Here is an 18437-nt window from a genome sequence, read left to right as displayed (position 1 = left end):
TTATTTTGCAGATCTGCAATGGCCTGACGAACGAGGCGATCCTTGGAAGCAGCACGTACACCTCTCTCTCTCTCTCTCACTCACTCAGATTCCAAGGTTATTTCTCTCCATATTCCATACCTCTCACCATTTTTTATTTTCCTCGGCTTTTAGTTTATCATGTGTGTGCCAATATCTAATTCCCCTGGTTATCATGTCTAAGTAAGCATTATGTTCTCCTTTATTTAATCTGATTATGCTATGCAAAGGGAAATCAAGAATTACTTTTCTTGGTACATATGTAGTGTATTTTTATTTCCAGTAGTAACAGCTCAATTAGAGGTGAGATGCAGTGACATAGACAGTTGAAGGCTATATATTAGTTGCATAGATTGAGCAATATACGTATTGCATCACTGATGAATTAGGAGAAGACTAAATGGTGCATTTGGCAAAATATCTAATATGCAGCATTGGTGTTTAGTGGGTTTTAAACATTTCTGGGAGCACTCTGCCTATCTTATTCCTTCATTTAATATCTGGACAAATAAATGCAGGCCCATTCCTTTCATATCTGGACAAATGGATCCTACAGTGCCAACAGCCACCACCATGCTCCTTCCAAGGCAAGCCCACTTCCTGAGGCCTACTTATTATTTTTGATGTTGCTAATCTCTTTCCCCATCGACACCTCTACCAAATCAGCCGTAGCAGCAAAGCCCAACTGCTGAGAAAATAAGAGGTGGGCAAGAACAGAAGAGAGATGTAGTGCTTTTGTACTGATATTTGTTTGCATCTATACTACTAGAAAATGAGAGAGAGAGCTTTGGTACTGATATTAGTTGAGAGAGAGAGTACAAATGACATAGGTATTAATATAGAGTAAAAACCTTCCTTCTGAATACAGTGCTATACTGTACCATTTTGCTTTGGTGTCTCCAAACACCTTCCTTTTTCGATAATACAACTATATTAGGCAGTACTATTCATCTCACATCTTCGAATGTTATTCAGCAGACCCCATTAGTAATATCTATTATCTCTTTAATTCAGCTTTATAAATCAGGACATGTGATAGATGGTGTGTGGATTTAATTTTAGAATATTGTTAACCCAACATACATGATATTTGTACATTAGCAACATGTATGTTAGTCCCAAAATGAATTTTTTAAATATGGATGGTACCATAATTTTTTTTGAACCACATCTAAATTTCTCATTTGCTTCTCTGTTTACATGACCCACAATGCACTTGATTTCCAAACTAATAGATTTGGAAACAATAGTAGTTTTGGTTTGTTTTTATTCAACAACAGTTGCATATTCTTGCTATAATCTGTGATATGGTCTGTTCTGGTTATCATGCTTCTTAATTTCCAATATATTGATCCAATAATTACAGCATGGCCTGATAGACATTCAAATCAATTTGTTCGGGCTGAGAACCATTCTATATAATACTCACCATTGTTTCGTTTCTTTTGTTCTAAGACAAAGGGTATAGGAATGTTTGTATTCAGATAGAAGGTTGAATTAGATGCATTCTTCGAGAAAAATTTACATCCTTCTACTAATTCCTCTCTTTGTTTTGTTTGTTTGGCTATTTCAGAACGACAACGAGATACACCTCCTTGATGAAAATATATGGGCAGTTGTGTAGTCATCACTGAGGAAGATATCGTATGTAGCTTACTATATTTTTGGACTGCCAAAACATTAGAAGGTGGGGTTTCATTCTGTACCCCTGATATTATGCACAATCATATATGTACTTTCTCCTGTAGGAATGCAGTGTTAATTTAGTTTCCTACAATTTTGATCTTTCAAGTATATTAAAAACTTTATAAGTTCTGATGTATCAACAAGAATATGCGGATGCTTCTTTTGTTCTTGGGTTCTTAAAAAAGCACAAAGGTGGTCCATCTTGAACTGTAATCTGTTCGACGCTGTTTTTCTAATTCCCTAGGAAATTATTAGTCATTCTGGTGTTTGGAGATACACTGTCAAGGTGACTAATGAACTTTCTTACTTTTACAATGTACAATGCATATATTTAATATTATGTACTTTTGTGTTAGGAAAGTGCGCCTTTGCTTTGGTCTTGCTGTTGTTATGAGGTCCATTTGTAAAGAGCACGGTCCCATCCTTCCATTATCATGGTCCCATTCGGTAAATGAAGTTACTATAGTTGAGAGCATGGATATGCCCCTTCCAAAGCTCTATGCTAGCTTCTTTGTTTTATAGTATTTCGCAAAATTCTTCATCAACAGTTTGAATACTTGTTTGTTTTATAGTATTTCACAGAATTCTTCATCAACAGTTAGAATAACAATGTCCTAAGAAATTTGGATGACTCATATTATTGAACCGATCCATGTTTAAGCTAAATTGTTATGGATTGAACTTTGAGGAGCTCAATCCATATAGCTAAATTGATGTTATTTAGTTACGAAATTAGAGAAAAGTGGGATGCTCCTTTTCTGACTAGGTGCATACATTCACTTGATTTCTAGATTTTAAATGCTCCCCTCTTGTTGCTAAGAACATATAGCCATGTGATTTTTCTTGCTAATTTTCTGTCATTTAAGAGTTCTATTTTGCTCTGTTCCTATAGTAACCATTTGGGACTTGGATAGAAAGTTTTGTCCTGGGCGGTTGAATTTATAAGGACATGATATCTTGCCATTATGCAACCTATACCATGCTTGTGTCATGGCAGTATTAACCCCTCCATCTACTCTTTGTTGCTGAAGAAACCGGTAGTTGTATTCATTGCATGTCAGCTGGTCAACGACTTCCATATGTTTGCATCATTTTTTTTGAGTACTTTGCTGTTAGTAACTTCAACAAGACTATAAAAAAATGTTGGATCTACAGGGGGCAACACCTAACCAGCGATAATGAGGTGTCGTTGGCCATAGGTGCAGTTGTCCACAACTAGGGGTGGGATTGTTAGTTTGTTACAACATATGGATGATATGCACATGGAAGGTGCTCTAATAATCCCCACTATTATTTATTTGTATCATCTACTAATGGTTTTGTATTTGAAAAAGAATATTATCCTTGTTTATTATATACGCAGGCTGATATAAACAAGCTATAATTGTTTGGGCTATGATTCGCAACATAGATTGGGGATTTTAAAATGTTAGACAAGAAAGTTATCGGCCTGGTAGGTTCAGATTCAGTTCTATTTTTTAAAATTTTCTTTTCTGTTACAAAATCATTTTTTGATACTTTTCTCCCTTTTATGTCATAAATCAGATAAGTATCTCAGTGTTTTGTATGCAATGTTACACATTTGTTCAAGACAAAAAAATTTCATATATTGAGTTTACTTACGAACCTTTGGTTGAGATGAAAGTTTACATCTGATGTCATTCCACTAGGACTGGAAATAGTCCCCAAAAATGTTGTATTACCTCTCTATCGGTAACTAATATTTGTATGGTGTGATTTCTGGAATTCACGATCTAAGATCTAAATAGTCTGATTCATGTTGTCAAAATCTTATCGAGGTCTTGACTGACTAATCTTGAGTATGATTTTGTTTGGTTTGGTGTTTATATTATGTAATGCTCAAGTCTTTCACCTAAAAATATTATTAATTGATCGAATTAATCTAAGTTTAGTTCTTGATGATTATTTTCTGGGACTAGAAAACAAAGTTTTTATGTTTGTACTTTGTAGGAATTATTAATAATGAAGTATTCTTTCTTCTTATCTCATTGGTTTTGCTTGTTAGAACAACAATTGTCATTACAAAGCATCTCTATGCCTCTCTCTGACCGTTACTATTTCCACTGTCTTGGCTTGCAGGTCGCCGCTTGAGTCGGATGAGGTCATGGTTACTTTACCTGGTGAGTTACTGCCCAGGAAGAGCACAATCCACCACCGCTATATAGCAGATGGCGCTATCAAGGACGTCGTCATATTGACCGCCGATGACCTACATCCTTTCGCTTTCCCTCATGTTTTGCAGAATAGAAGTGGCCTCAAAGCCACTTGAATGAAATCTTGTGTCTTGCGATGTGCCAATGCCATGAATTGGATGTTTGTAGTATATTTTTTGGACGCCGCTAACTGCCACACGTGTGGGCGTTAAGGAATCTGCTCACACGTTCTATGTGGTGCCTAAGAGGACCAGCCCACACGTCTGTGTGTGGGCAAAACAACTAGCGCCCACACGCCTCTTTTTTCCATTCCGGTCCCTCTTACACGCGTGCGTTTGGGCGAAATAGATAACGCCCACACGCCCGGTATGTCAGGCCCGCACGCCCCACGTGACACTTTACCGCGCGCCCTGTAGTTGCCATGGGCCGAATCCTCGTCCATGTTAGTTTAAGTGCAGTTGTCATGTCGCTGAACTACGGTTGCCATGTCGGAAAATTACAGTTGCCATGTTTGCTCAACTGCAGTTGCCATTTCAGGTCAAAGTTCCAGATTACCATTTTTTGGACAACTACAGCTGTTGCCATGTGTGGTCTGGTCTACTGCAGTTGCCATGATTTTAAAACTTTAGGAGTTGCCCCCTACTAACACTAGGCAGTTGCCATGTAGAGCTACAAAAAAAGGCGTGGCAAAAAACATGTTCGGGTAAAAAGAGAGAGTTGTCATGTGCTCACAAGCACGCTAGGGCAGTTGCCATTTAAAAAAGAAAGAGTTGCCATCTGCTTACGTGCACGCTAGGGCAGTTTGCCATGTACCATGCCAAACATATGGCAACTGGCATGTTCGGGTAAAAAAAAGAGAGTTGCCATCTGCTTGCAATCATACTAGGGCAGTTGCCATGTACACTGCAAAACGCATGGCAACTGGCAGCTTGGGTGTGGGAGAGGAGGCGGGCGTGTGGGCGAGATGACAAACTGCTCACACATCAGCCCTTGTGCGTGACTGAAACTGGTGTGTAGGCGAACTGCTAAACGCCCACACACCGGCCCCTCCGTGTGGTAAAACGGATGTGTGGGCGACCTCTCTCTCACACCACACACGCGAGTTGTCCTACATGGCATAAAAAATCAGCTAATTCGTGCCAAGATTTGTGCAGAAGTTACTGGACGGTGATGGAGGCGTGTGGGTGAGTTGGCTAACGCCCACACGTGTGGGCGCTAACGCCCACACGTGTGGGCGTTAACATTTCCGTATTTTTTTAATTAAAATGTTTACCTGTGATATTGAGCACGGTACATTAGTGCATGGATCAGCATTGCAGTTTCAACTGGTTTGATGTATGGTGATCTCTGTTTTGTGCATACTAAGAAGGCTTTGTAGTGAATTTTTATAGGTCACATGCGGCAAGTCGCCCTTCGTATGTTAATCTTGATACTTTGTACTGAATTTTTATGCGAACCAGTTATTTGTCCGGATTGTCTTATATCATAAATCTTGATGTCTTTTGCTAAATCTTGATGCTCTCTGTGGAACCACTCATGGATTTTAATGCTTTGTATTGATCCATATCTTGCTTTGTACTTTACTTTGTATTGGATTACATCCTTGATAAATACCCGATGTTGGATCATTGGATCACTGCTTTAGAAAGGCACACTGTGGGCCCAAACATAAATGGGCTCTTTATGTCTATATTGAGCACTATGAATTGGACCAATGCTGTAATGACCAAATGTGTCATGTTTGCCTTGCTTATATATGTTGCCTTACCCTTTGGCGTTACTTCGACAAAATCCTCTGCTGAAACAAACGTCCCGAGCTTTGCTAAGATGTAAATCTACTGTATTGGACTAATCCATCCTGAGAATCACTCTAATTCCTTTTGGCAACACAAAATGTTACGTTTAAGCGTTGGGAAAAGCTTTTTACCGGATTGGATATGACGGTACCCGGCAGCGTTGCTGTCGGGTGCGGCAAGCCGCACTTTCTACCTAGTATAACCATGGTAAGCATAGCCGCATAGGGACTAGGAGGCGGTGGCGTACAGTACCCAAGAGACCAGTTGACTACTTTTTGGGAGTGCACTTTTGATCCCAAGATCATATGCACTCGGATTAATAGGAAAATCCGGAAAGAAAAATGGTAAGCATTGATGAGTGTTTCATCCCTGCATTTTTTTTATGGAATGGCCTTCGTGGAGGTATGGGGAAAAACAAAACTGATGCTCTAAAATGCTTCCAGAACAGTCCTTTTGGAGCATCGCCACGATAGTCATTGTCTTGTACGATCCCATTAGAGCAACACCCACAAATGACAAATCATCACTAGTAGAAAAAGGACCTAATGTGAGATACATTAGTCTCGGTTCAATTTCGGCCCGGTACTAATGGTACCATTAGTCCCGGTTTGAACGGCTATGCATTAATGCCGGTTCTTGTTGAACCTTTAGTACCGGTTCGTGCCACGAACCGGTACTAAAGGGGTGGTGGTAGGCTCGCGTTAGGCCGGGGCCCCATGAACCCCTTTAGTCCCGGTTCATGGCACAAACTGGTACTACAGGGCTAAGCTTTAGTACCGGTTTGTGCCACGAACAGGGACTAAAAGGGTCTGACCAATAGTTCTGGTTGGAGACACAAACCGGGACTAAAGGGCCCGTTTTCAAACTCACCACCACCACCACCACCACCCCGGATCGCCTTTTCAGTTTTGTAAAAAGCAAAAGAAAATGATAAAAACTTCAAAAATTAAAATCCTTCTAGATGTAGTTATGTTACTACATCTACAAGTTAGGAAAATTAAAAAACTTAAATTTAGATATGTTTTGCAAAAAAAGTGTTATGAAAATGTAAAACAGCCATATCTTTTGCATACGATGTCGAAAAAAAGCATAATATATCAAAAAAAATCAGCACGAAAATCCGCATCCGATTTTGACCGCCTACTGCTTGTTTGCAATTTTTTAGAATCCTCAAATTCAAAAAGGAAAAAAAGATATGCTCAAATTTCAGTTTTTTTAATTTGCCTTAAATCTGGTCAAATTGTGGTCAAACTATGGTCAAACTAATTATTCAAGAAATATTAGTGTTAATAAATAATTATTTAGTTTTTTTTACTTTTGATCAAACTATGGTCAAACTACTTATTTAAGAAATATTTCAGTTACTAAATAATAATAATTTTTTAGAATAATCGTTTCAAACTAAAATGCTGAAACATGTGACTTCATGCATAATATATATTCCTGAGGGTTAATAGGATTGACAGCTTACTATTGTCATGTAAACAACATGTGCAGACTTGGAAACTAGGGGGAATAGAACTCGGAAGTTAAGCGTACTCAGACTGGAGTAGCGAGAGGGATGGGTGACCGGCCGGCAAGTTAGAGGATTTGGAATGATGAGGGGTGATTAGAGCAATAATGAGCAGTGATTAGAGACAAAATCGTGAAATAATTCAGAAATTTGGAAATCGAAAAAAAAATCAATTTTTTTCGAAAAAAATAAAACAATTCGAAAAAATATCCTTTAATCCCGGTTAGTGTTACCAACCGGTACTAAAGGCCCCCAGACCACCGCGCAGGCTCGTGCCACGTGGTGGGCCTTTAGCCCCGGTTCGTGCAAAACCGGTACTAAAAGGGCTTTAGTCCCCACTCTTTAGTGCCGGTTACAGAACTGGGACTAAAGGCCCTTACGAGCCGGTGCTATAGCCCGGTTCTGCACTAGTGCATATGACCAAATTGATTAAGCATGTAAAAATCCAACACAGGTCGCATGTGAGAGAGAGGGAGGGAAGGAGGTGCTGCCACTAAACCCTCGCTCTTGTTGTCGGTCTCTTCATCGGAACCACGTCGTGAATGGGACGCGTGGAGCGCAGAGTAGCGACGCAAATAGCGGGCGAGGGCAGGCACATGTCAAGCTCAAGTTCGGGGTCGAAGTCATCCATGTTGGGTCACCTCTTGTTGGATTGGGGCACCTCGTCGAGTTCCTTGGCTCCACCCTCTACTCTCCTTCATCTTCCCCGCAGCCGGCATTGCTCGCCAGCGATGGTGGTGAAGGTGGACAAGACCGCCGCTTCTCTTTACTTTGCCTTGCCCCTTCTCTCGCTTTGCCGTGGCAGTGCGTCTATGTGTGAAGGTCATACAAAGTTATGTGGTGGTACAATGTGAGAGAGGGCTTGTGATCTGTACGTTGCTGGACCTTAGCCCAAAATGGTCCAAAATACCAGTCTACTGTGTACACTTTCTCTTGTTAACATGAGAATTTTTTTTAGATTTAATTCTAGACAAAACAAAAGGAACATGTATTGTGGAGTTAAATTGCGCATTAGAGCCTTTGTGCCATCCAATTCTAAAAAGTGCCGATGAGGTACTATATATCAAGTATGAACTATGTTATTTGTGGTATCGTCCAAAAAGACTAGAGTACTTTCATGCCATGTGATCGGTCATTGTAGCCTACAATTTTACCACAGTTTGTAAGCTATATACTCTGCCTTACAAGTTTGATGAGCATAAAATGCCCATCTAAACTCAACTAAGGCCGCTAATATTATAAAAAAAATGAAGCATTATTGCTTCATGTGACCACAATTATTATCGTCGTGGCACCGAGGAAGTGGCTACGAGTGGGAGTGTAATATAACCATCAAAGGCGTCTAGACTAGGAGTAGGCAGTGTACGGTAACCACGAGAGCAAGAACGTCAATCTATAATTAGAAGGAAAGTAGTTGAGATCAATCGGCTACTTTTCATTTTCTTTAGGCAATTCTAATCGGATACTACCATTGTACACCGTCTGTACTTACTTTGGCACATCATACCCATTTAGGCTAGTAACTTCGCTTCCTCCACTTATTTGGTCGCCCTATATAACCCTTATTGCAGTCACCCCTTCCCTTCACTCTCTGTGCAATAGTGTTCTGGGATTGTCGGCCCAATAACGTATGGGCTATTCTTTTTTTTTTTTGGGTCGAATTGAACAAGAATTCCATACATATGAGTTATTCTACGGAATCTTCTGTTAAATTGTTAGAAAGTGTGTTTTCACGTGTGAAATTGGAACTTATTGCCATTTTTTTTGCAGGAAACTTTTGTGTAAGCGAACAAACTAACAAGTCATGTGAAAAAAAAATGACACTACAACTAGCATCATGCGTACATACCTGCGGACATTTTATTGAGCAAGGTGAATAGTATTTATAAGTTGGTGAACAAAAAGTAAGCAACATATGTGTTGAGTATTATGTTTGGTTAGGAAATATGAGATAGACTAGGATATGTTCCGGCTTGTCTTGTACTCCAAGTTGACCATGTACTTCTATATATACGCCCACGAGGCTCAATCAATACAACGAACTATTCCATCAAATCTCCCTCTCCCTTCTAACACACTAGTAGAAAACAGGGCTATGGTTCCGGGCCAATATTCACATTAGTCCCGATTCAATCACGAACCGGGACTAATGTGAGCATTGGTCCCGGTTCGTGCGGCTAAGGCATTAGTCCCGGTTCACCTGTGCCCTTTAGTCCCGGTTTGTGCCTCAAACCGGGACTAAAGGGTGCGATGCCCTTTAGTCCCGGTTCGTGCCTCAAACCGGGACTAAAGATCAGACCTTTAGTCCCGGTTTGAGACACGAACCGGTGCTAATGGGGTTGAAACCTTTAGTCCCGGTTCGTGCCATGAACCGGTACTAAAGGTCCCATTTTCAAACTCTACCCCCCTGGATCGCCTTTTCAGTTAAAAAAAATAAAAGAAAATGATGGAAATGTCAAAAAAAATAAAAGAAAATAAGTTTCCGATGTGATATGTGGTCTAGTTGTTGGAAAAATTTGCAAATGTGAATTTCGACTTTATTTGCAAAATCTCTCTGGAATTTGTAAAAATGGGCATAACTTTTGCATACTAACTCGGATGAAAAAGTTTTTATATGAAAAATCATCTACTCAAAAAGTTACATCCAAATTTAACAGGGGGAACTTTAGGGAACCCCGTTAAACATTTTCAAAATCCTCAAAAACCTAACAGAAAAAAAGTTACGGGGCTTTTAAGATCTAGAGTGGAAAAGATCGAAAAAATTTCAAACTGTGGTCAAACAATGGTCAAACTAATTATTCTAGAATATTAGTGTTACTAAATAGTTATTTCAGTTATTTTGAATTTTGGTCAAATCTGGTCAAACTGTGGTCAAACTATGGTCAAACAATGGTCAAACTAATTATTCAAAATAACTATTGTTTTCTAAATAATTATTGTTTTTAAAAACAATAGTTTCAAACTCAAACAGTGAAATGTGTCACTTCATGCTCAAACAAAATTCCTGAGGGTTAATAGATTGACATCTTACCATTGTCAGGAAAACAACAAGTGCAGACTTGAAAACGAGGAAGAATAGAACCCGGAAGTTAAGCGTGCTCAGGCTGGGGGAGTGGGAGGATGGGTGACCGTTCGGGAAGTTAGATGATTTGGAATGATGAGGGGTGCTGATTAGAGATTAGAGGTTAAAATAATTCAGAAATTTGAAAATAAAAATTATTCAAAAAAATTCAAAAAAAAATCAAAAACAAAAGTCATAAAATTTCCTTTAGTCCCGGTTGGTGTTATCAATCGAGACTAAAGGTGGAGCTCCACGTGGTCGTGGCCTTTAGTCCCGGTTCTGGATTGAACCTGGACTAAAGGAGGGAGGATTAGTACCGACCCTTTAGTCCCGGTTAACCAACCGGGACTAAAGGCCCTTACCAACCGGGACAATAGGCCATTTTTCTACTAGTGACATGGTATCAGCCTAATCGATCCTAAACCCTAGCCGCCGCCCTCGGGACGGTCGACCTCCATGACCGCCGCCGGGGGCCGCGCCACCCGTACCTAGGGTTCGTCCGCCAGCCGTGTTGGTCGGCTGCCCTAGAGAGTCTTTTTCTCGATCCTTTGATCCAGGTTTTTCTCTCTCTCGCCGGTCGTTTTGATCGGCGTATTCTTTTTGATTTTTCGATCTTTACTTGATCGGTTTGCGTCGCCCGCCACCGCCGTCGAGCCCGCGCCTCCACTGCGACACCGGCGCGCTCGGCCGGCTACTTCACCGACCCGGCGGCCTCGCGCGATAGGTGGCCCCTCAAGGCCGTCGTCCGCGCGCCGACCCGCCCTTCGCCCTGAGCCGGCCGTCACTGTCCTGCTCCGACCGGGACACCTGCATCGCCTACACCCGGCGGCCTCGCGCCATACGGCGGCCAATCATAGCCGCCGCTCGCGCGTCGGCCCGCCAATCGATCCACACGCCACCCGTCTCCGCCGCGTCTCCGTCGGCTTGCCTTTGGATTCTTCCCCAGTCTCACCGTCTGCGTCGCTACCGTTGTGATTGCGGGAGATGTTGAGTATTATGTTTGGTTAGGAAATATGAGATAGAATAGGATATGTTCCGGCTTGTCTTGTACTCCAAGTTGACCATGTACTCCTACATATATGCCCACGAGGCTCAAGCAATACAACGAACTATTCCACCAATCCTCTCTCTCCCTTCTAACAATATGTATTTAACATTTTAGTGCTCGAGGAAATAAACAAATTTTGTAACTGGATAAAAAACTGGGTTACATGAACATCGATTTTAGAATTCTTCGGATTGGTATGGCCAAGTGTTGAGGTGAAGTTATTAACAAGCAAATGGGCGTCAATCTGGTTGGTGTCATGGTGGTAAAAACTCCATTTGTGGACAAAAAAAACTGCCGCTTCGCTACAGCAAGATGAATATTTATTTTTTGCGCAGTACAGCAAAAGATATTAATCTGCCACATTCAGCAGACATTTTTACTCGGCCACGTACCAGGAAAAAAACAGACTCTCTAACAAGCTGGCTAGGATCTTCAGGAGAGAAAAATCCTGAATGATCCCAGGAGAATCTACAACGGGTTCAAACAGCTAACTACGTTGCTAACTAAATTCATAGAATTATTAGTGAATCTAAGAACAATTAATCTATTGCATGATCAAGTAAACATTATCTCTATTTACAGATCAATGCGCCCGCGACCCTCCTGGGTTTTTTTTTAGAAAAGGGGGGACTCCCCGGCCTCTGCATCAGCGTGATGCATACGGCCTCATTTATATAAAAAAAAAGTAGTTCAACAAGGTCTTGCAATGTGCTGCAAAGGAGTCTGGCTCACAAAGAGCTAGGAAAACAAAAAAAGGCCCTAAAGCCACAACCGGTTGGCAAAAGATAGATAGATAGGTAAACTAATCGCCTATCCTATTACATGACCGCCATCCAAACCGGTTGAAGATATCCCGTGCTACCGTCTTCCACCGGACAGATCCAGCAACCAAACGCTCCCTGGCCTCCGTCGGAGTGAGTAAGGACCACACACGGATTAGCGCAGTAGCCCGCAATAAAACCTGCAAAAAATGAATAGTTGTTGTTCTGTTAAAAGCCAAATCATTTCTGCAGTTCCAAATTGTCCATAACAACGCACATGCTCCTACACGAATTTATCTAACTGTTTCGGCCTCTATACCAACAAGCCACGTTCCAAATAACGACCTGATCGAATTCGCCTCGACGCTCCTGGTATGCAGCCGAAAGCTCTGGCCACGAAGGCCAAGCAAGGGCAGACGTACTTTTTCACGAACCGGTGGATGGCGCCGCCGCGGCGTGTCCCGAGCGGCCCGGGGGACCGCCGACGATAACGCCGGTGGGCGACGCGCGTGTACATCCGCGACGCCGTCGTCGCGGCCCCCACTTCCGACGAGCGGACATTGCCCTCCCGGAACGCCTCAAAGAGGACCATGTCCTCAAAGCTCACGTAGCTGAGATCGCCGGCGCGGCGACGCCCCTCCAAGGAGACCTCGGCTTTGTCGCTGCCGGCGCACTGTATGCGGCCGACACGCATGTCTTCGTGAGCGCGTCCACAGTAAGCCATTGTTGGTGGTGGGGAAGGAGCCGTCGCTGCTACTGCCTTGCGCGCACGAGTGTGACTCGTAGTTTCAGCGAACTTGTTCATTATGGTGCTCACTAATTGTTGTACATTCACACCAAACCTTCTCTGGTGGTTTTCGCAAAAAAAAAAACTTCTCTGGTGGCGACAAGTGGTCGACTGCATATGTGTGACACATGTCACAACCCGAAATTTTGGGCTTTTTCATAGGTTCATTTTTTTAAATGTTTTATCTCTTAAACCGTGCGTTCAAATCACGAACCGCTTTCACTGTTGGCTTTTCCACATCGAGATCTTCAAAACTAGCTCTCATGTTAGTAGGTATAGACGAGTGTTTTCTCTCTCGAAAAAATCTATAAAAACTGGAAACAGGAAAAAAAAACGGTAAAAAAAAATTGAAACAAAAAAACCCGAACACACAATTGCGCTTTTCATTTTTTGCGAAGAGCACTCGTGCTTTCACTTGTGGGAAATCAAAGATGCGCTTTTCACTTTTTGAAAAGCACAGATGCGCTTTTCACCTGTGCTTGTCATATAGTGTGCTTGACGCGAGAAAAACTTATAATTTTTTTTCGAGGAAACTTAGGAAAAACCAAGCAAATCTAAAACCCTGAAAAAATAGGGTAAAACCCAAAAGTGTGACCCCGCGAGAGCGCCCAACACATGACATCTGCCAGCGCTGAGACACTCCGGCCCCATGCTGCCAGCTAGGAATCCCCCCAAGGGGAACTTGTCAATTAGTTGATCTTTGTTTTATCGAAAATCAGTAAAGATTTGGATTTGATACAGCTACTTGTGCAAGCATTTTACGATTAAGAATCAATTTCTTTTTGTACATGTTGTGTATTAATTTCTATAACTAGTGAGTACTTTATATACCGGAGTTGTTGCATTTATCCAAGTGATGTTTTGGATTGCTGATTTGGAGGATTGGGGGATGAAGGGACCACCCCCACTGGGCTTTTTTTTCTTTATTTTTTTGACATGGAAAAGCTCCTCCATTAAACAGTGTGCCGAACAATGTCATCGGCAACAAGGTCCTGGGCAAAGGTAGGCCATACGGCTTGGGGTTCAGTGACCATCTTCGTCCCAAACATTGCTAGGGCGTCCGCTACTTTATTACAATCTCTTGGAGCAAAAACTACTGAGAAAGAAGAGAAATTCAAAAAAGCAAAGGCCTTAATCTCCTTGAACAGGACACCATTTGACGAGAGATCATATGCATCAGAGGTAAGAGCAGCTACTAACTCCTGTGCAGCATGTAAAGCATGACAACACGCCTTCGCTTCAGCCTGTAAAGAGTCCTGAAGAAAGTCGAGCCTGCCGGCGCCCGCTCCCACCGCATCCCCTGATGAGTCCCTGATGATGAAGCCCCATCCTCCTGATCTCACTCCGGCCAGGTAAGAACCATCGACATTTATCTTTAGTATATCGTTCGAAGGAGGCTGCCATCTGACCTTTGGGTGTACAACCGTTTTTTATGTTCTTCGGACAGAGATTCTCATAGTCAGCCACCGAGTTATGAATTTTGATCAGAACCTCCACTTTATTCAGTTTCTTTCCTTCTGCATTTACCTTATTTCTCGCCAGCCACCAGTTCCATAGCAAGGCAATAATGAGCATCTTCTTTTCGGTGGGCACATTCAGCAATTTATGCAAAAAGTATTTCTGGTCAGAGCTCCTTGTCAAGATACCATTTTCTTCCTGCAAACGAAGTTCTCTCCAAACATCTTGGACTGACTTACAACGAAGAAATAGATGTGCATCGTCTTCATTAAGCCTGCTGCACACTGGACAAACAGGGTCCCCCTCAATTCCCCTCCGGACAATACCACATCTCGTTGGCAAACTATTGTGAGAAATTCTCCATAAGAACTGCTTATCCTTTGGTGCACATGGTGCATTCCAAATTTTCTTCCACTGAAACTCGTTTTCAGTACTGCCCAGGTTGGAAGAACTCGCCTGTGATATGTGCATCATACTTCTGTGAAGCTTATAGGCAGACTTGACCGAGAACGCTCCCTTGCAGTCAAAGAACCACGCCCAGGTGTCCTCCATGTCTGCTTATCTTGGAAAGGAAAATATCATATCAGCGTCTTGTGGGTTAAAGGTCTCATGTACCATCTGCATATCCCACGTACTAGTGTATGGATCAAAGAGCTCATCCACTGTTGCGAGAAGGGACTGTCCTCTCACCGAGATCGGTTTCCTCGACCATTTACGCGGCAGCCATGGATCCTCCCAAATACGTATAGACGTACCATCACCCACCCTCTTGATTACTCCTTCTTTCAGCACCTCAATGCCTTTAAAATGCTTCTCCAAGTATACGAGATACCCTCCTTCAGTTCAGCGTTCAGCACATCACAGTCCGGGAAATACTTAGCTTTGAGCACTCGAGCACACAGAGAATCGGGATTAGTGAGGATTCGCCATCCCTGCTTTGCAAGCATCGCAAGGTTAAAAGAATGGAGGTCCCTATACCCGAGACCTCCTTCATCCTTTGAGAGAGTAAGCTTCTCCCAGCTGACCCAGTGGACCTTATTTTTCTCATCTTGTTGCCCCCAGAAATACCTCCCAATCATACTATTTATCTGCTCACAGAGGCCTTTGGTTAGATCAAAACACGAAATCGCAAAGGTAGGGATGGCCTATGCCACCACCTTAATCAAAATTTCTTTACCAACCTTGGACAACAACTTCTCCATCCAACCTTGTATCCGTGCCCAAATTCTATCTTTCATGTATGCAAAAACCTGAGTACGGGATTGGCCCACATACACCGGGAGGCCTAGGTAGCTCTCATTCTTCCGAGCCTCGCTATGCAAACCCAGCTGCTGCATCATATGAACCTTGTCAGCAACCTGCGTGTTCTTACTAAACATGATGGAAGATTTGTCAACATTGATAGTTTGACCCGAGCAAACCTCATAAAGCTTCAGTATATTCTGCAGATGATGCGGACTTTCTTCATTAACTTTCAGAAGAATAAGTGAGTCATCTGCAAACAATAAATGGTTAAAACTCGGGGCATTACGACAAACTTTAACTCCTTCCAACTCCCCCTTGGCTTCAGCATCATTCAACAAGCAGGAGAAAGCTTCTGCACAAATTAGAAAGAGGTAGGGGGAGATATGATCCCCCTGTCGCAGGCCTCTACCTGGGGTAATTTCCTCAGTTATGGTCCCATTGAACTTAAATCTGTATTTGACTGACATGACACACTTCATCATGGTATTGATCCAGCTGTCCGCAAACCCCAACTTCTTCATCATCCCCTCCAAAAAGTGCCATTCCACTCGATCATATGCCTTGCTCATGTCTAACTTTAGTGCTGCATACCCCACACCTCCACTTCGCCTATTCTGCATGAAGTGGGTGACCTCATAAGCCAGCAAGATATTATCTGTGATCAACCTCCCGGGGACAAAAGCACTCTGATTAGGGGCAATTATATCTGGCAAAATCACTTTAAGCCGGTTAGCCAAAACCTTTGAGATCAGCTCATCCATGCGTGTGTTTCCCTGTGATGTGAAGAGAGAACGGAAATAGTTAGTAATCACCACCGCCTTTTCCTCCTCCTGCTCCACCACCCTCCCATCTTCAGTTTTGATCTTGTCAATTCGATTAGTTTTCTTTCTCGCTGCTGCATATGCTTGGAAGTACTGCATGCTCCTATCTCCTTTCTCCATCCAATTGACATGGGCCCTCTTCTTGTAATACACATCCCGCTGGTGCTCAAGCTTCTCCAACTTATATTCAACAACTGCTCACGTTTAATAAAATCTTGAGTAATACTCTTCCTTCGGCAGGACTCCAAGTCTTTCTTCAGTCTCCCAATCCTCTTTTCGAGCTGTCCCAAACATGTTTTACTCCAATCAGTGAGGTCCCGGTGTTGGGGAACGTAGTAATTTAAAAAACTTTCCTAATACGCACACGCAAACGCAAGATCACGGTGATGCATAGCAATGAGAGGGGAGAGTATGTCCACGTACCCTCGTAGACCGAAAGCGGAAGTGTTAGATCAACGCAGTTGATGTAGTCGTACGTCTTCACGGCCCGACCGATCAAGCACTGAAACTACGACACTTCCGAGTTCTAGCACACGTTCAGCTCGATGACGTCTCTCGAACTCCGATCCAGCCGAGTGTCGAGGGAGAGTTCCGTCAGCACGACGGTGTGGTGATGATCTTGATGTTCTACTGTCGCAGGGCTTCGCCTAAACACCGCTACAATTTTATCAAGGAGGACTATGATGGAGGGGGGCACCGCACACGGCTAAGAGATCAAGAGATCAATTATTGTGTCTATGGGGTGCCCCCCTGCCCCCGTATATAAAGGAGCAAGGGGGGAGGCGGCCGGCCTAGGAGGAGGGCGCGACAAAGGGGGAGTTCTACTCTCACCGGGAGTAGGACTCCTCCTTCCCTTGTTGGAGTAGGAGAGAAGGAAAGAGGGGGAGAGGAAGAAGGAAAAAGGGGCTGCACCCCTTGTCCAATTCGGACCAGAGGGTGGGCGCAGGCCTCCTTCCTTTTGGCCTCTCTCCTCTATTCCCATATGGCCCAATAAGGCCCATATACTCCCCTGCGAATTCCCGTAACTCTCGGTACTCCGAAAAATACCCGAATCACTCGGAACCTTTCCGAAGTCCGAATATAGTCGTCCAATATATCGATCTTTACGTCTCAACCATTTTGAGACTCCTCGTCATGTCCCCGATCTCATCCGGGACTCCTAACTACCTTCGGTACATCAAAACACATAAACTCATAATATAACCGTCATCGAACTTTAAGCGTGCGGACCCTACGGGTTCGAGAACTATGTAGACATGACCGAGACACGTCTCCGGTCAATAACCAATAGTGGAACCTAGATGCTCATATTGGCTCCCACATATTCTACGAAGATATTTATCGGTCAAACCGCATAACAACATACGTTTGTTTCCTTTGTCATCGGTATGTTACTTGCCCGAGATTCGATCATCGGTATCTCAATACCTAGTTCAATCTCGTTACTGGCAAGTCTCTTTACTCGTTATGTAATACATCATCTCGCAACTAACTCATTAGTCACATTGCTTGCAAGGCTTATAGTGATGTGCATTACCGAGAGGGCCCAGAGATACCTCTCCGACAATCGGAGTGACAAATCCTAATCTCGAAATACGTCAACTCAACAAGTACCTTTGGAGACACCTGTAGAGCACCTTTATAATCATCCAGTTACGTTGTGACGTTTGGTAGCACACAAAGTGTTCCTCCGGTAAACGGGAGTTGCATAATCTCATAGTCATAGGAACATGTATAAGTCATGAAGAAAGCAATAGTAACATACTAAACGATCAAGTGCTAAGCTAACGGAATGGGTCAAGTCAATCACATCATTCTCCTAATGATGTGATCCCGTTAATCAAATGACAACTCATGTCCATGGCTAGGAAACTTAACCATCTTTGATTCAACGAGCTAGTCAAGTAGAGGCATACTAGTGATACTCTGTTTGTCTATGTATTCACACATGTACTAAGTTTCCGGTTAATACAATTCTAGCATGAATAATAAACATTTATCATTAACACCCAAATGATTTACTAGAGTAAATAATCTAGTTCACATCGCTTTGTGATTAACACCCAAAG

The 18437-nt window shown here is 42.7% G+C and overlaps 2 long non-coding RNA genes across 3 annotated transcripts in view; both read left to right on the top strand.

The window, feature by feature from the left end:
* Window positions 1–605, top strand: part of LOC119312715 — a 1824-nt gene extending 1219 nt beyond the window's left edge. The window contains exons 2-3 of the long non-coding RNA XR_005151423.1: window positions 12–96; window positions 537–605. This is a non-coding gene — a long non-coding RNA (uncharacterized LOC119312715). The remainder of the gene's footprint in view (window positions 1–11; window positions 97–536) is intronic.
* A 548-nt stretch (window positions 606–1153) lies between these two features.
* LOC119312714 lies at window positions 1154–4109 on the top strand. Of its 2 annotated transcripts, none has more exons than XR_005151422.1 (5): window positions 1154–1705; window positions 2066–2151; window positions 2860–2973; window positions 3068–3157; window positions 3805–4109. It is a non-coding gene; the product is annotated as an uncharacterized LOC119312714 (long non-coding RNA). The 2 variants fall into 2 exon arrangements; XR_005151421.1 differs by having other exon boundaries at window positions 2061–2151.
* Window positions 4110–18437: the final 14328 nt, after the last annotated feature.

This window comes from Triticum dicoccoides, chromosome 5B (assembly GCF_002162155.2).
Source record: "Triticum dicoccoides isolate Atlit2015 ecotype Zavitan chromosome 5B, WEW_v2.0, whole genome shotgun sequence".
In the NCBI taxonomy this organism is placed as follows: Eukaryota; Viridiplantae; Streptophyta; class Magnoliopsida; order Poales; family Poaceae; genus Triticum; species Triticum dicoccoides.
The sequence above is the reverse complement of the archived record's forward strand: the minus strand, read 5'-3'. Positions and strand labels throughout refer to the sequence as shown.